Below are 17161 nucleotides of genomic sequence, written 5' to 3' on the forward strand. Positions count from 1 at the left end.
ACATGATGATTCACTAGATCTTTTCTTATTCCGCACATGCCATCATAATCAACACCACTACAGTTATGATCTAAAAATATTTTGATTCAAATATTTAATGATATTTAATTGTTATATTTTTTAAGATTCAAAATTAAATGATTCCAAAATTATAATGATCCAAATGTTGTATTGAACAAAAACTTTATTTAATTCAATGTATTATGATCCAAATTAATATGATTCAAATATGTATGCAGCATAATATCGTTATGATTTAACATACTATGATTCAAAATTTTATGATCGAAAAATATTATAATTCACAAATAAATTATGAATGAAAAATATTATGATCCTTAATATTCTTCTTATTTAAAATTTTATAATTGTTAAACATTAAAAACTCAAATCGGAACTTAGTTTAAAAAATAAAAAAAAAACAAAAAAAAAATAAAAAAAAAATAAACAAAAAAAAACCCTACTATCTTCAAGTATGTAGTAAAGATATTAAAAAAAAAAGAAAAAAAACAAAAAAAAATAATTAAAAAAAGAACAAAAAAAAACAAAAAAAATATAAAAAAGTATAAAAACATTAAAACCGAGCATATATCTATTTAAAAAAGAAAAAAAAATTGAATTTTTCTGACGAAAAATAAAAAAAATTAATAAAAAAACAAGAAAAAAAACAAAAGAAAAATGAAAAAGAAAAAGAAAACTCATTTAAATGACGTTCCATGCACGTTCGTCGCGCATGATTATTCATTCGAGTCCGTGTTACGTTCCATGCACGTGCGTCGTGTGCGAACGCGTCACGACCAAGTAAATGAGTTTAACGTTTATGCCCTTAATGAAATGATTGGTATCTTATACTATATTATAAAACATATTAGTTATATTTTGAAGTTTAAGAGGTATAAGTTACAAAGCTTTTAGTACAAATCAATTATGCATAAATATTATTAATACTTGCCAGAATTTTAAAGACTTGAATTATGGAAGGTTGTTAAAAAATTTAATTTGAACCAAAATGACAACTTTAAAATATTAAATCCATGTATAAAATTAATTTAAATTTCCTAAACTAAACACAGATATTAATTAATTCATATTAAATGTATAAAAATGCAATAGAAATATTATTGGATTAGGTGTCTAAGCCCATAACTATTTTTGGTATGTATTTGATTTGATTATGAGCATGGTCCTTTTGGGTTGCCTTCACTCATGCAACTTGATAGGATGACAAGTGGAGAGAGAGAGAGTAGGATTTATTATGTAAATTATAAATTGTTACTCAGAATGATTTTATTAATATATTATATGATTAATATATTATTTGGAAATCATATTATTAATTAGTAATTAATCAGAAAATAATCTAGTATTAATTTTGGGATTAAAGTGTCACACCCCCAAACCAAGGATGACGAAAACGTCCGGGGGTGGAGGACTTCATGTATAGTATCACAACAACGAGTATAATAGTGCTCAAAGTAAATACAACCATCATAAATATAATTGAAAAGGTTACACCATAGTATATGTTTATATGTTTCAAAATCAATTACATTATGATGACAAAATGAACTGTTGACGATTTAACGTCCCATCCTCAAAATGCTGAAGTTTTCCTGTTTCACTGATTTCCTGAGAATACAAGTAGTTTTGAATAGTGTCAACAATTAAGTTGGTGAGTTCATAAGAGTTTTGTTTGAGGAAGAAACCGTTTTCCTTGTAAAAGCGATAGAGTATGATTTCCAGAAAATCCAATATTTTCTTAGTTGAGTGTGAAATGAATGCTCTTATGTTATGTGATAATGAACCTTAAAAAGAGCCATAGATTCCTCCTATAATCGCCCAGCGTATATAAGTTATATAAAATTTAAGTTAAATAAACCGTTGAATATAATGGGTCTGCCCGAGGTCCATAACCAAACAAGGAACATGAGATAAGGCGGGCCCACCAATTCTAAGTCGATTGTGACTAGATTCTTATATAACTCTAGCATATACACTTAGCAATTATAGCTGAAGTCTAACAATTCTAGATGAGATGTAGTTTTAATAGAAATATGTTTCCAAGAAAATCCAATATTTTCTTTGTTAAGTGTGGAATGAATGCTCCTATGTTATGCGATAATGAACCCTAGAAAGACCCATATATTCCTACTATAATTGCCCAGCGTATATAAGTTATATAAAATTTAAGTTAAATAAACCGTTGAATATAATGGGTCTGCCCGAGGTCTACAACTAAACAAGAAACAGGAGATAAGGCGGGCCCACCAATTCTAAGTCGATTGTGACTAGATTCTTATATAACTCTAGCATATACACTTAGCAATTATAGCTGAAGTCTAACAATTCTAGATGAAATGTAGTTTTAATAGTAATATGTTTCCAAGAAAATCCAATATTTTCTTTATAAAAGTTATGTAGTCCTAAATCCCAGGACCGAGAATAAACAAGTATTTTACCATACTTAAAGTAATTCATGCAAGTTTAAATCGACATAAACTCGTTTAGTTTAGAAGTAAAACCCCTTTTTGTATAAACCCGGTACTTTGTATTCGTACCCCATTTATATGAAAACCCGGTACTTTGTAATGTACCCCTTTTTGAAGTAGAATTTTCCATGTAAACTTGAAAGATTGTTAACTACCTATGTGAGTCGCTATAACCATACTATGACGAGAAATAACCTGCACAACGTTTTTCAGACGTTAAGATACTATGACTCTTGTCTCCCGTAGACCTGCCGGTCCCGCTGTAGCTAGCAGCGAGGTGTGGGGTGTCAATCCAAATATAGATCTATACACAATTATCACGCTCTCCCTACAAGAGACTCTGGTTATAGCTTACAGGAATTGAGATCCCATACTCGAACGTACGGGGTGAGAATTGCCTCACAACCTAAGCTAACTAGTTTACACATGGTTTGATATTAAAACCTCTTCCGTGGAGGAAGTGAAATCACCTTTTATGAAAATACATTAGTGCTATGAATCCATAAACTATTACTATTATAGTTTATCAAGTACTATGTGAAAACCCCTTTGTTTTGAGAGTAAAACCTTTTTCATGTAGTAAAAATCTATAAACCATGTTTAATGTAGTTTATTATATGTGTTCGAAATGAATGAAGAATCCTTTTTATGAATGACTAAATTTCAGTTTAAGATGATAAACTAACAAGAAAAATACATTCAATATGTGGAACTTAATGTTATACACTTTGCTCAACATATTACAAAGTGTTGTGAAAGTTATAAGTTGTTGACTAGTTTTTAACCTTTCAGCACTGTTTTAGGAAAATAATAAAAAAATCATATGAAGTCGAAAACTGATTCCGTAAATTCTGAGAGTTCATAAAATGTGTCTAGTTTGTTCATAATTTTTATTATGATTTTTGGTAGTCTTTAACGTGTGTTAAAATATTCATATTCACAGACTGGTCTGAATTTGTTTCTGAAATGATAGGCAGTTTTGTAAAAATCACCATAAATCGTAGAAAAATCGTATGGAGATGTGCAAGTAGTCATTTTAAAGGTATGAACCTGAACTATTTTCATATTATACAGTTTTGAAAGATATTAAGTTTAAGATAGTCAAAATAGTCCGTGAACAAGACTCAACTTTTCTGATGAAAGCTGTTGTTTGAGTTTAGTTAAGTTTTTGGTATTTTAACTTGTATTCCCCCCTGAAAACTGAAGAAAACATGAAAATGTAGGGGTATGAACTCACCTTCAGTGATTTCTTGAAGAGTGGAAAGGTTGAAGATGATGAGTTTCAAGTCTAGATCACTTGATGAACACACGAAGTTTTGGATGATCCTAAGAACGATTTTTGGTGTTAAGATATGAGTCGATGATCCAAGAGTGTTATGAAAACATGTAATAGCACTTGAGTTAGAAGAAAATACTTACCAATAAGTGAATAAATGACTCAAGAACACATCAAAAGTGTGGCTGAAAGTTGAGAGAAAAGAGGCTTTCTTGAGGTGATATGAGAAGTGTGTATGTTTGAAATGAGCAAGTAACTCAAGAAATCCTCCAGGGATTTCCTTATATGGAAGGTTGCTGGAGAAACTTGTGAGTTTGAAGTGATGTGTGCATTGGTTTGTGTGATGTGGATAAGGTGGCAAGTGGGAGGATGACACATGGAAGGCAAGTGGGCACACTTGACCCACTTGTGGGGTAAATATCCTCTTAATATAAAATAATGATTTTTAATTAATAAATCCTTGAAAAATAATTAAAATAATAGTTCTGGGGGTTAAAAATGATAAAAATATGAATTTGGTGAAAAAATCCCGTCAAAAACGTCAAAAACGGGTTTAGGAGTCGAAAGTAGTCGAAAACCGGACAATAGGAACCGAACCTGCGAGGTTCGGCTCTTAGGAGCTAGGAACCGAGAGAAGGGAAGACGAAGGACCGAGAGTAGGCCGAGGGTCCGATGTGGGATGCGAGGGTCTCGGATGGGGGCCGAAGTTCGGTCCTCGCTGCTGAGCTTCGGTCCGCTGAGGTTTCGGTCCGAGAGGCTTCTGACACTTTCGGTTCTGACAGGAGGGTTTCGGCTCCTAAGAGGAGTTTCGGCTCCTAAGAGGAGTTTCGGTTCTATAAGGCTGTTTTTCGAGAAATCTTTCCGTTTTGCGTGATTTTTGACCAAGTTAAGGGTCGGGATGACCCGGATGACCAGAAAAAGTTTGAGAGAGATTTGGGAGAGATTTCACATACGAGGTGGTGGGTCCTCACGACGTGAGCATAATGTCACGACGTGAACTCAGTTCTGATGGCAGATTTTTCGGATTTTTGGCTAAAACTAGATTAGAATAATTACCATAAGTTGTTTTAACTGTTAAAACTCGAATTTCATGATATGGTAATTGATATCCTCATCTAATTGAAGGATAATTGTCAAATTTTAAGATAATTACTAGATTATATGATAAATTAATTATTTGTAAAATTTGATTTGTGTTTATCTTGCCAAAATTATAAGATTAGGTCAAATTATGTGATAAGGATAAACTATGTGATTAATTTAATTGGTTTTCAAATTTGATCTAAACGTTTTGAAAAGTTTCAAAATTTGCCCTCAAGTTTTGGAATTTAAAATTTGATTAAAAGTTTTAATTTTGAAATATTAAATTCTTAAACCCTAGTAATTTGAAAAGGTTTCAAAAGTGCACCTCTTGATTTTGTAATTTGAAATTTAATTAAATAGCATTAATTTTGAAATCTTAAATTTAGAACCTTGATAGTTTGAATAGTTCAAATTACACCCTTATGGTTTTATTAAATTAATTAAGTGTTTAATTAAAAGAGAGAATTAATAAATCCATAATGACATGGTTTAAATTTAATTAAATTAATAGTCTAATTTATTAATAGATTAAACCACTTAGTATTTTAAATGTGTAAAATACACCCTTATACTATATGAAATTAAAAGTCTAATATATTATATATGGATATGTAACCAGTCAGTCTTACCGTTAGTAGGTCTCATTCACGAAGCTGGTCTATAAGGAGTGTTTAAGGAAGCGACCTGTAAAATGACCGCCATTGGGTATCCACTCTTACCCACCGCACCCTTGACCAGTGGAGTGTCGTTAGCCGAACGGGTTTGATAGGACACAAACTCTCATTAAAAGTATAATGAATTATTAAGTAACTAAATGTTTTATAAATTCACAAATCTTAGTTACTTTAGGAAAAATGTGAATTTGATGCTCACCCATAAAATTGAACATTGCATCTTATTGGTCGTTAGTGGAGCGTGTGTGGTTAACCGACACACTAATATGGGACTAATGAAGGATGGCAATGGGTAGCTCGTAAATTATCGTTGATTGATGGAGCATGTGTGGTTAACCGACACATCGATTAGATGATAAATGACATCGAGAGTACCAATCTAATTTGCATGGTTATTCACACCTTGTTTGTGATCCTCGGTATCCCAGTCACAAACTTGAAGGGCGTAATCGAGATTAAACATGCCATTGAAAAGTTCAATGAATCTCAAAAGATCTAGGAGTTTCATTTAAAACCTAATTCGTTTAAAATTTCGTTTTCGTGGTGGAATTGATAAATCGTCATTTACCTACCAACAAATAGTTTGCAATTGGATTACAGCATCCCTCTTCCGAATTATAAATTATTGTGTTGGATCCTAGCCTTAATATTTCATTTGGCTGTTATATTAAGGATTAAATCAACTAACTTGAATTTCTCCCCTTTTGTAGATGTCTAGTTCTGACAACTATGGTCTTCTCGAATCTTTTGGAAAAAGATTTCCTCATGAAGATGATGTACCACGTTTTGATCAAGGAACTAGAGATCATACTTCACTTCCTCCACATCCTCCAATAATTCTCCCTGACCCACGTGTTCGTCGACTTTAAAAGTTCAAGGTCACTCAATCCCTATTGGCAAGCAAACACCAAGATGGAAGGTCTGTGTGTGCACACGTCTTGGAGATGAAGTCACACATTGATAGACTAGGGATGTTGGGTGTTGTTTTCCCGAGGAAGTTGGTTGTTGACTTGGTTCTTCAATCACTTCCCGAGTCGTATAGTTAGTTCGTTAAGGACTACTATATGGCAGACCACGACATGACCCTTATTGATCTAACCTATTTGCTTATTGCTGCTGAATCAACAATGATTTGGAGCACTGGTCAAGCAAATTTTTCTAGAAGAACAATCTCCCAAACTTCATGGACATTGACAATGGCCACATTGGAAGTCCAGAAAAGTTTTCTCTTCCCAATGGAAATGGATCGGCTAAGGTCAAACCGTTTGAACAAATGGTAAAGAGAAAGGCTAAGTCTGAGATTGTCCCGTGTACCATTCCAAAAGAGCCTGTTTGTTTCTATTGCCAAGAGAAGGGGCATTGGATGCGAAGCTGCCGTATCTACCTGAAAGACCGTAAGGATGGTAAAGTCAAAATGTATGACTCTGCTTCAGGTAAGTCCACTATCTAACTCTGTTAAGTACCTTTTTATAGATTCTTAATACATGATGTGATAAGATTGCATTTTGATGTTTTGTAGGATCGGAAAAGAGAAAGGAAGCTTAAAGGAAGAGTTAGTTGAGTGTGATCGCGAAGAGATGGATTTCGATCGCATGGTTCGATGATCAGATTTTAAGCTGCTGCTAAGGAGTTATGATAGATTGCTTAGGAATATCTAGAAACATAGTTTTCATATGAATTTGCATTGTAAGGACAAGTTTTCCGCATTTTTTATAAATAAAGAAAAATTTGATTTTGTTTTATTTATATTTCCTTGCAATGGCATTTGTGAAACTTGGTGTTTATATATATATATATATATATATATATATATATATATATATATATATATATATATTGAAAAAAGATTTGATTCTTAGTAATATCGTTTGTGGTTGTGTCAAAGATTTACCAAATAAGGAAATATTCTCATCACCCAAGTTTCAATTGGAAAGAAACTTGGAGTCATACGACTTGTATTGTGTGATGAATGAGAATTTTCATCTTTGGGAAATTAAGACTAATTCCTTGTTCACATGTAGATGTGAGTCAAGTGAAGGACTGAAGGATCTGGTACACATTGATGTGCACTGGTCAAGTCAGCCACAAAGAACGATAAGACTATTCGTCATGATTTATTAAAAGTTTAGTAAATATGGTTATGCTTACAAGATTGAGTGTGACTCTGAATCATTGAAAAAGTTTCAATGTATAGCAGAACGAATAAGAGGAATAAATTAGGCAGAAAGATAAAAGTTTGATCATCTTAGTGATTATGAAACCATGTCACAATTGATCCTCTAAGGACACCTTAGTACATTTGTATGGCTAAGAAGAGGAATCGGGAATTGTTGAAATGGTTGAATCAAAAAGGGTGACTCATACTTCATTTCAAAATCAAGTCTTAGAGTCATACTCCAAGATTGCGCCTTGTGTGACATATATAAAGTAGGTTTATAACACATCATAAAATGTGGAGTAGAAAAGTTTTTTTATGCATGCACATTTGAAATTGGTAGTTGTGATGTCTTGGATAAGACAAAGACCAACTAAGACCAATTATATGAAGTGTTTTTCTTGATAAGAATCCGTACTAACACTTGAATATTTGTTTGTCAAGGAACGTTCCTTGACAAGAGAATCTTATATGTCAAGAAGTAAGTGGGAGTCTTAGAAGATATTGAAAAGTTAAAGAACTAATCAAGAATAAACCTATCGTTTATCGCTAGCACACGACTTGAGGTTCATAACCTATCATGTTGACATATTCTTGTTTCTGTGCCCATTCCAGTCAAAGTTGACTATGCATGTGAGTTCTATGAGTTCTCAATTGTTTGCATAAGGTAAAGCGCCTTGATCAGTGAAAGTTCATTGACCAGTATAGGTGAGTTGCTAAAAAACTTGGAAAACATGGTAGGACTTTGTGCTGCCAAGTGGCAAGAAATTGAGATTAAGTTCAGTCCATATGAGTTTGAATTTTTCATAGATCGTCTCTTATGATAATGGTTGGAATTGACAAATTCACATGGATGAGAACACGTACACCATAAAATCTAAGTGAAATAAGATTTCTCTCCAATTCATGAAAGTGTTTTTGAGGAAACACTTTAACTAAGTAGATTTTAAGGAGATAGCAGTTGTGTTAATTGCGTTCTCAAATTAGATTATGATTACGACATCCCTCTTCATAGTTCGAATTGTGAGAAATGGCAAATAGTCTGAACATTTGGGACTTACGACTGTAAGTTCTGAAATAGTTTAGACACACATATGAGCTGTCTAAGGAAAGGTGTATGAGTTTGAGAAGCCTAGATAAAGTCTTATCGAAGCATCTTGTATCAGAAATCTGAACATTGATAAGAAAGTCAATAAATATTAATTTCTAGAAGTCCAGCTGATTTCTGGGTACATGTCAAAGCTAGTGGGAGCATAAGTGTTATGCTAGTAAGGATATAATTATTGTGCTAGTGGTAGCATAATCATTATGATAATGGGAGCATAAGTGTTGCGAGTTACCAATGCTATTTATTGGAAATAAAGTTTTGATTTGCAAAGTTGCAGAGTTTAAAAAGTTGTTTTGCTGAAGTAAGGGAGAGGATACTTATACTTTATTTCGAATCTAAAAGTTTAGATTGAAGTATTAATCGAACTTAGTCATGTATATATATGAATGTAATGTTGAAATGTTTCAACATAGGAAATTTGTATATGGAAATATTATAACGAGAGATTGGTAAAGTATCATATCTTTATTATGAATCGTATCCCATATGCTTCGGGTATAGGATCGATTGCATATGTTATAATATTTGCCTGTTTTGATTTTCCAAATGCCTAGGGCATTAAGAGGGAAAAAGGACCAGAACTGGATATGACTGAAGTGATTAAACAACTGTCAAGGACGATCTAAGGTTCGCTAAGGATTGGTCGCTTGTGAGCAGTTGTACGTATAGTAATAAATGGACTATATTGACATTATTATGAATAGATAGGATTCTATTAAGAATGCATTGTCGTATGGAAAATATGGAAACGTTTCCGTAATGGGAGTTGGAAATTAAGAATCTATGTGTAGGTTAGAAACTTTTGTGCAAGAAGGATGTTCAAAGGAATGTACTTTGAATATGAGACTTTGTATCTATGGAATTGTCTTGTAACAATCTCCAATGAATGTTTTCTAATTAGCAAGGTCTCTGTGACTTTGGTGCCTAGACATTACAAATGATCATTGCATGATAGCTTAGAATCTAACACATTCTAATAGTGGAAGAATTTGGTATTCTTACACTTATGATAAGGATTTGGAATTGTGAAATGAGCATCATTGGAAATGTGTTCAATTGATTTATTTCACAAATTAAGGACCATAGGTAAACATAGTGTGCATGCTTGGAGCATGGGATGACTATTGTTTTAATTCAAGTATTAAGTTGATTACTCGAAACATTATACAATGAATAATGTGTAATCAATATGGTGATTAAATAAAAGGTGTTTTATTTATGTTCAAAATTTTTGAGACCATATTGAATTCGATTATTCTTGTGTTTCACTTTGCATGTTTTGACTTCCCGAATAATAAGATTATTCAAACATCCACAGTCGATCATACTTTGGAAGTAAGTAATGAGGTAAGGTTGTCATGAATCCGACTGTAGATTGTCTAAGGTGTATAGACATAGCACAAGTTTGATGTAGTGTTCATGATTACTCCTGAAATAAGATTTGCGTATTGGATTAAACCCACACTCACATGAATCACTTCATGGATTTTATCACGAGTGATTGTGAGACGATATTCAAAGACCACAAGTTCAAGAACCTAATGAACAAACTTTTGATTTGAATGATCTTCCTTTGGACCAGGGGGATAAGCCAAAAATTACAACTTGTCATCCAAATCAAATGGATGAAATAAAGAGGGCATATTTAATTTAAGGACCTAAACAAGAAGGCATGATTTTCAATCAAAGTTATTTGGTAAGAAGCTAAGATGTTTTGTTTTGGAATGTTTTGATGAAATTATATGGCTAGAATATATCATTAAAAAAAATAAAACATATTTTTGTATTGCTAATTGTTTAGAGACATGGTAGGGGAACACAGTGTAACACGTGCATTTGTAACGAAAGGATTTGACACTTAGAGTACAAAAATCATTTCCGAAACATTTGAGTAATATTCATAGTTATCACCCAAAGTCACAACAAAAGTGTGAATTGCTATTGAGAAAAACTCAATTATATTAATGAAGGTTGAGTAACGTAATTATGAAATTAGATTACATGCTACAGTTCGTAGCTGTTGATTTTTATTGAAAAACACATTACCGTTTTGTGGTCATGATGGGTCGGATAACGCTTATAATCAAGGACTTTTCATTGAAGTCTTATCTTTGATTAGAGAAAACAATGAGAGAATTTATAATGTTACTTTTAAAAAAGGTTCCAAATTCTTCGACGATTTAAAAAGATATTGTAAAAAGCTTTTCAAAAGAGATAATCAACTTCATTTTTGATGAAATTAGTAAAAATGTGTTTGATATATTAGTTAATGAGTCTATTGATGTTTCCAAAAAAAATGACTATAGTTTTGACATATGTTGATATACTTGGGATTGTGAAGGAATGATTTATTGGAGTTATTAATGTGATAGATACATCTGCATTGACTTTTAAAGACATTATTGATTCTGTATTTACCGACAACAACTTGAGTATGGCTTAGGTTAGAAGTCATAAATTCTTTATTTCTTAATTACAATATCAAATATTTTTTTCTTTATATCTTTTATTGATTATTTAAAATAAAGAGTTGAGTGCGCAAGACATGTTAGAATAATGTCCAATGTCATAACTAAATTGGTAAAATTATCCATTAAAAGTAGGGTCCTTTTTGAGTTGCCCTCAATGAACCAAATAGTATTTGAATGTTAGATACAAAATACTTTATTAATTATTCATGTTATGATTAATTAGTTAGAAACTAGTTTGGAATTAAATGGATTTAATTAGAATTAATCTAAAATTAGTTTGTGCAAATTAAACGTACATGGACTAAATATTAATTATTTAATAGTTGAATAATGGAAGGTTATGTATCCCTACCTTAGATAGGGTGAACTAAAATTAAAAGGGGTAAATCCTAGAAATTTCATCCAAGGCTTATACAAGAAAGGGATTTGAATTTGAATTAAATCTGATTATTTAATTATTCAAATCAACTTTCTTTCCAAGCAACCATAGGTTACAAATATCCCTCCTTGACACCTATAGAAATCTTACCACTCAAAAAGATTCTTAGAGTTTCTCTTACCTCTTTAATCCTTGGTCAATCTCTATTGTTCCAAGGGTTATTTTCTAACATCAAATAATTTGGTATTGTTGGGTGTAAACCATTAGAGGTAACCTACTTTGATAACTTTTTGTTGGCTTGTTGGATTCGATCTACATTAAAGGTCTTCAAGAAATTTGGTTTTGCTAAAGGCTAGTAAATTTCATACCTCTTCTAGTTGTTAATTGTTAATATCAATTAAGTTAATATCCTTGTAGGTTTTAGTGTTTGATTTCCTTAGATTAAATTTTCAAGTTTCCGCAGCCATGATAATTAATCTAGAAGTATATAGAAAATCTATCAGCGGTATCAGAGTCTTTCTTAAATGATATATGCACTAAATAAAATATTGAGTTTATATGTTGATTGCTTGTTCTCATGAAAATTGAAAATAAGGCTATGATTAGGTTAGGATCAAAATTTTGGAGTGTTACGTATTTAAAACTGGTTTAAAATATTCTTGGTAATTATATCCGAATGGATTTGGTTCAACATAATGCATTAACAATGATTTAAAAAATAACCAATATTTAATATGATTAGAAGACTTTGGGATTTTTGAAAGTCCCTATGGATTTTTGAAAACCTAGAGTCTCCGAGATTATCTTGGATAATGTTGGTTATTTTATTTTGAAATCTTTTAAATACGTAAAAATTTAAATGTTCAAAGAGTTTTAGGGATTAAGTAATTTAATAGTTTAAATTAAGTTTGGATTTATATACATTGTGTTTGAAATTTTGATAAATATTTGATTTAAATTAATCATTATCATGATTTAATATTTAATTGGTTAATTACATAAACATGGATAACTAGGATTAATTAGACAATTCAAATTTGAGTTATGAATATATATATATATATATATATATATATATATATATATATATATATATATTATGAATTTTGAATATATATAATTAATTGTTTAATATCAATTGTTAACATGTGTCCTTACATGATTAAAATTTTAAATAGTGATTTTCTATTGTCATGTGTTCACACATTGTTAAATAGAATTAATATGAATAAATTTTTTTGGAAATTTTAAAATATTAAAAATACACCCTATATGTATCCTTACATGTCTTAAATACATCGATAGTCGGATCAAGAGTAGGCCCCATCCTTTCTAAGTGCTCTAAGATGGTCTAAGGAAACGACCTATAAAATAATCGTTGAATGTGTGTACTTTTCACCCACAGCTATTTGTGTGGACCAATGGAGTTAGCCGAGAGGGTTCAATAGGTTGATGTCAAATTAAAAGTATTAAATTAAATGTATCCAAACAAATTTTCCATTTAGATATTAGAAAAATGTGAAATGTATGTTAATCCTTGAAAACGCACATCAAAGAATTTATATGTCTACTAATGGAGAGTATATGGTTAACATGCACATTAATTTGAGACTATAAGAGAAAGGTTGATGTGGCAACTCCGGTTTATGAATGTTGATAGAGCGTGTGTGGTTAACCGAAACATCAAATTGAGACAATAAATGAAAATGAGTGTATATGCGTGAGTGCATTGTTATTCATAATCTTGTTTGTGATCCTCGGTATTTGAGTCATAAAAGTAACAGCATAATTCAGATTAACATGTCATTGATAAGATCAATGAATCTCAAAAGATCTAGAAATTTCATAGTGATTAAAATTAGTAAAGTGCATTACCTACCTAAAATAAATTCATGATATGATTTCATCATTCCTCTTCATAAACGAATATGAAATAAGGATCCTAGCCTTAAATTTAAATTGTGTATAAAAATTATATTAAGGATAAATATCAACTAACTAAATTTGTTTCTCAAAAGTAGATGTCTGGAAATAATGATCTTCCTCCCCCTCCTATACTTACAACTCCTTGAAGTTTAAACTTCACTCTTCGAAGGAAAAGCGGAATGTTCCAAACTACACAGGCTGGATACATAATCTACAGATGACACCACATTATGAAAAAAAGGAGAATGTTCTAGACAAACCCAATTCTCGTAATTGACGTGGAAACGACTACTCCTGAAAGAAATTGCTGCTGACAACAAACATGTTGATGACGCCACAAAAGTCACTTGCATTATGATTGCAACTATGGCCCCATATCTTCAAAAATATTTTGAGTACTATTAGCCATTTGAAATGAACTTGCATCTTATGTAAAATTTTCACAAGAAGGCAAGGCAAGAGTTCTTTGAGGTTATAAAATCCCTTATGGCGTGTAAGCTAAAGGAAAGAGAATCTATGTATGCTCTCTTGGAAACGATATAGAGAAACATTGAGAGACTTGAGAAGCTAAATGTGAACTTTGATGGTGAGTTGGCCATTGACATGGTCCTTAACTCGTTCCCTAGTTGTTATGATCAATTCATTTTGACTTAAATACGAAAACCACATTGATGCAACTCCATAGTTTTTTGCAAACTATTGAGGCATGCATGGAAAAATCTCATGGGCCTATTACCTCAATTTCTCCTGTCCTGGCCATTCATCAAGGAAAAGGAAGGAAAAGAAAGGCTTCTTCCCAAACCAAATAGAAGGGGAAAGCCCATACTAGAGAGTATAGTAGTGGGTCAAAGGGAAAGGCCAAGTATGAGATTCCACCCATCAATGTTATGAAAGAGGCCAACTGATTTTATTATAATCAAAAGGACCGTTGGAAGAGAAGTTGCCCAAAGTATCTTCAAGAATTGAAAGATGGGAAGGTCATGGTGTCTGGTTTCCAATATGGTATGTTCATGATCGAACTCTATAACACTAAAACTTTAAATTCATGGGTCCTTGATATAGGATGTGGTTTTCACATTTTTTCTAATATACATGGACTAAAGGAAAGTGAGAAGCTCAAGCATGGTGAGGTGAATGTAATCATGGGAAATAGACGCGTTGTGCATATCACAAGGATTGAGATTTATGATCTCTTTCTTGATAGTGGTGTTAGGATATATTTGATTAATTGTTGTGATTCGTCTAATATGACAAGAAACATAATTTCATTTCATGCATTGTTTAGACATGGTTATCATTATTCGTTTGATGATGATAATGGAAAATTTTGGTTTATAAAAATGGTTCTTTTATATTTAAAGCTTATCCTTGCAATGGTGTGTTTGAAACGATTTTGTGTGTGTAATAAATGATAAATAATGTATTTAATATTGATTTTTCTAATGCTTTAGAAAAGGTATGTTTATGAAATTGTCGTCTTGGGCACATAAATAAGAAACGTGTTGCCTAACTCCAAAATGATTGAGTCATGGAATCATTTAACCTAAGATCAGTTGATCAGTGTGACTCTTGTTTATTAGGAAATATAACAAAGGCACCATTCACAAGAACATGTGAAAGAGGTGAAGGACTGTTGGACATCATCCGTACTGATTTGTGTGGACCCTTAAGATCTACCACAAGGGACGCTAAACACTACTACGTGAAATTTATTTATGATTACAGTAGATATGGTTATGTTTATTTGATTAAACATAAGTTAGAAGCTTTTGAAAAGTTCAAATTGTTCAAACACGAAGTATAGCATCAATTGGCCCAGAAGATAAAGATGCCCCAATTTGATAGGGGACGAAAATATCTTAGTATCGAGTTCATTGACTATCTCAAGGAATGTGGATTAGTTTCACAATTGATTCCTCCTAGGACACCATAACTTAATGGTGTAGCTGAGATGAGAAGTAAAACCATGTTAGATATAGTTCGTTTTATGATGATCTGAGCTTCACTCCTAATATCATTTTGGGGACATCCGCTCATATTCTAAATCTTGTTCCAACCAAGAAAGTTTCCAAAACACCTAATGAAACATGGAGTGGAAAACCTCCTTCACTCATACATAACAATGTCTGGAGTTATGAGGTTCTCGTTAGGCGTGAAGGGATATACTCAAACGCAACGGATTGGCTATGATGAAACTTTCTCACCAATAGGCTAAGATAAAGTCAATTAGGATCATGCTTGTTATAGCTGTCTTTTATGATTATGAGGTATGACAAATGGATGTTAAACCCACTTTCCTTAACATGAAGCTTACTGAGGACGTCTATATGACTCAGCTAGAGAGTATTGAACATGGCAAGTATCCTAATATTTATGGACTTAAACAAGCATCTTGTAGCCAGGATCTATGCTTCCATTAAAAGGTCAAGAAGTTTAGATTTTCTAGAAGTGAAGATGAGTCCTATGTGTATGTCAAAGCTTATGGGAGTGTTGTATCCTTTCTAGTGTTATATGTAGATGACATAATCCTTAATGGAAATGATGTCCCAACTTTGCGAGACATGAAATCTTGTCTTGGGAAGTGTTTCGCTATGAAAGATCTAGGGGAGGCAACATATATTCTTGGAGTATGGATTTACAAAGATAGAGCATAATGTCTAATAGGACTTACCCAGAGTACTTACTTGGATAAAATATTAAAGAGGTTTAATACGGAAAATTCCAATAAAGGAGATCAGCCTGTGCATGATACTGTAACGTTGAGTAAGCCTCAATGTCCCAGTAGTTATGATTAAATAGACATAATGATTCAAGTCTCATATGCCTTAGCTATAAGGTCGATCATGTACATTATGATGTGTACTCGTCCCGATGTCTCATATGCTTTGACCATGGTGAGCAGATATCAATAAAACTATGGCGGAAGTCAGTGGACAACAAAGAAGAACATTATTAAGTATTTGAGGAATGGAAAGGATATATTCTTGGTTTTCGGTGGAAAAAAATAAAATTTAGAGTGATTGGCTATAGTGATATCGGTTTCCAAATGGATAAATATGACAATCGTTCACAATCTGGTTGGGTATTCTTATTGAATGGTAGAGCATTGACTTGGAAAAGTTCCAAGCAAAAGACAGTGGCAGACTCAACCTATGAGTTCGAGTATATTGTAAATAGTGAAGTTGCAAAAGAAGCGACCTATTTAAATAATTTTATTGGTTACCACAAAGTTGTTCCATAAATCCAAGATCCCATGTAAATCTTTTATGATAACGAAGGTGCCGTCTCATTAACTAAAGAACCTAAGGATCATGGAAGGTCAAGGCACATATTCAAGAAATACCACTACATCATATATAAAGTGGAGGATGGTGACATCATAGTGAATAATGTATCATCAGAGGAGAATCTGGCTGATCTATTCAAAAAGGCATTAAATAGAGTCAGACACTTCATGCATGCTAGGAGCACAAGCGTAAGAGATGATATTAGTTTTATTAGTTAGTAAATATTTTGAAATAATGTAACAACAGTAAATTGTAATTGATTTTGGTGATTAAGTAATACAGATTTGTTTATGAGTTAATGAACTACCATCTT

The sequence above is a fragment of the Lactuca virosa genome, chromosome 4 (genome assembly GCF_052849685.1).
Source record: "Lactuca virosa cultivar CGN04683 chromosome 4, Lactuca_virosa_CGN04683_v6, whole genome shotgun sequence".
NCBI lineage: Eukaryota > Viridiplantae > Streptophyta > Magnoliopsida > Asterales > Asteraceae > Lactuca > Lactuca virosa.